This window comes from Coffea eugenioides, unplaced genomic scaffold (assembly GCF_003713205.1).
Source record: "Coffea eugenioides isolate CCC68of unplaced genomic scaffold, Ceug_1.0 ScVebR1_2909;HRSCAF=4029, whole genome shotgun sequence".
In the NCBI taxonomy this organism is placed as follows: domain Eukaryota; kingdom Viridiplantae; phylum Streptophyta; class Magnoliopsida; order Gentianales; family Rubiaceae; genus Coffea; species Coffea eugenioides.
In genome coordinates this window covers 18,327-20,944 of record NW_020863438.1, presented here as the reverse complement: position 1 = coordinate 20,944, position 2,618 = coordinate 18,327, and positions in this window count along the sequence as shown.

Here is a 2,618-nt window from a genome sequence, read left to right as displayed (position 1 = left end):
TTGAGGTATAAGGCTAAACCATGGCTTTGGTTCTTTTATTTTGGTTTAAGTTGTTGTATAATTCATGTTGTGGGTGGATTAGTAGTGATACAAGTTGTTATGATGATTTAAAGGTGATATATGTGAGTTAGGGTTTGAGGTATTTGCTGCCTATACTTGCTATATGGATGATATATGTTGTATCTAAGCTTATATAAGTGGTTGTAGTGATGATTGGAGCAAGAAATTAAGAAAGGTTGCATTGAAAACGAAAAATTCCAGATTTCTGGAAAATTTTAGCCCATTCTATCCGGTTTTATTGCATCATGTTAGAGGCCGAATTAGGCTTAGCATAAAAAATGAAAGTTTTATAGAATGATATTTTATAGGTGCCTACAAAATTTCAACTCGATCGGAGCAATGTAGCCTGTGAAAAGACCAAAATACCCTCGCTGCCCTAGGATGTTTCCAGTGATCCGTTTTAGACAGTTCATCCGTTTGGCTGTGTTTATTCACTATGATCCGTGCAGATTTAGCCATTTTCCAAAACATGAAAGTTTTAGTACTCTGTCTTAGCTTTTAAACGCCTCAAAGAACGCCTTAAACGGACTTTGGTAGCCTGAGATATGACCATTTAAATGTAGTACGGTTAATTAGCCGATTAGTTGGAACCTGGTTCTGTGAACTGGGAATTTGATTAGGTTACACTGGAAATTTGACCAAGTGATCTTCATGAAAGTTATAGGAATTTGTCTTAGCTTCGAAATGGTATAAGTTTCACACTAATCCGATAAGCGTAGCCTCAGATGTGTTCTTTCCGTAAAAATCCGTCAAATCTGTCTTTTGTAAACTTCATTTCCACACTTGTTATTAGTTGATTTATGTCCTTGTATTGTCTTGAGCCTATGGAACGGCTATTGAAATACATTTGTGTTGTGTATAAACTTGGGTTTGAATGAGAAAAATAATGAAGCCAAAATGGCTGGAAAATTAGGTAAACACAAAGGGCATGCTGCCCAAATTTACGCTCGAGGACTAGAGAAATATACTTGCGACTTGAGTAAGGGTTAAGAGTAATTACTACTTGAACCCTCTAGGATATTTGCGTCTTCTTTTCGAGGTATATAAGTAAGGATTTGGCCGAACTTGTACCCTTGAGAAATACAATCATGACTACTAGGAATACGTTTTCCTTATACTTTCGACTCAAATGGCATTTCCAAGTATAAATGTTATAAAGTTATATAATTTGAAAAGCGAGCGAGTGTTTCACGAATATTCTCCAAGTGAATTTCCATGTCTTGATTCTTATCGTCTAAGTTTCGAACCTTAGTTGATTTTTAAAGTCCTGAAACAAAGTTTTATCGCAGATTTGGACTCCGAACCCGGAGTATAAACCAGACGTGATTACTAGGGGAACTTCATTTTGGTGAGTGCTTCCAAATACCTGATTGAACTGGACACTTGTTTCCAATGCTTGATCAATATGATTAAATGATATATGATTGGCTTGATCGGGCAAGAGTGTACTTTATCGCACTTGCCCTTATTTGATATATACTTGTTTATTGTTGAAATTGAATTGATATACTTGTTCATGTTGTGCGCACTTCCTGGAATTCCAGAAACCCTGCGGCAAGTTACTCGAGTCGAGCCGGCAAGGGCTTGGTCGATTGGGTAACAAACCCTGGGTCTCATGTTTGTCGAGTGGAGTGATATCTCCTCGACTAATCGGTATACTCGAGTATTACTACCCGTGTTTCTTGAGGATTTTGGGCCCAGTAGGGGGTGTGAATGGTGGACGGAGAGTAGTGTAAGTGGTGCTCTACTGGATTGGTTCCTTTACCTGAAAGTTGACGGAGTGTCATCTATTACGTGATCAAGCTCTTGATGATGAAATGGGAAGTTGGCTCCTGAGAGCCATCCGTATCCTTATTCTTTGGAATGATTTGTTTATTGGATTATTGTTTCTTCTGAAAATTTTTACACTCGCTCATTTTGAGATTGCTACTTGACGTGTTATTGCTCACTTTTATGAACTCTTCATGCTCGTTACTTTGCTATATCGAAAACTTGTACTTATAAATAATGGTCAATTTGCTATTTGGAACCTCACTGGGCTTTTAGCTCATTCCACTCCATTTGTTTTCCTTACAGGGGGTACGAGCGAGGCGTGAGATATGTAAAGACTAGCGTAGTCTAGTTGTTTTTGACTTTTGACTTGTACTCGCGCTATTACCCGAATAGAATGTTTTGTATCTGGATTATATACACTTTGAACCAGTTTGGGTATATTGAGGTTTTGTATCTTGATTGTGCATCAATGTAAATTATAAGATTGAATTGCGATGTTATTTATGGTCTATGGATGTATGCATGTGATACGAGTGAGTGAGTCCTGGCGAGAGCTGGGCAGGCGGTCCTCCGAACCCTTTGGTACGCCTTAGGGGGAGATGGGGTCGTCACAGAACGAGTACGATAAAGTACACACTCGTCTCGACAATTCCAATTCACATATTCAACAAGAAGTAATTCAAATATTATGCAACACGTCATGCACTTGACACTCACCAAAAGGCAAGGCAAAGCAAGAGCAAAGCGAGAAGTCAGATGAGCTTTTCGGTGTCCTCGCGACCACC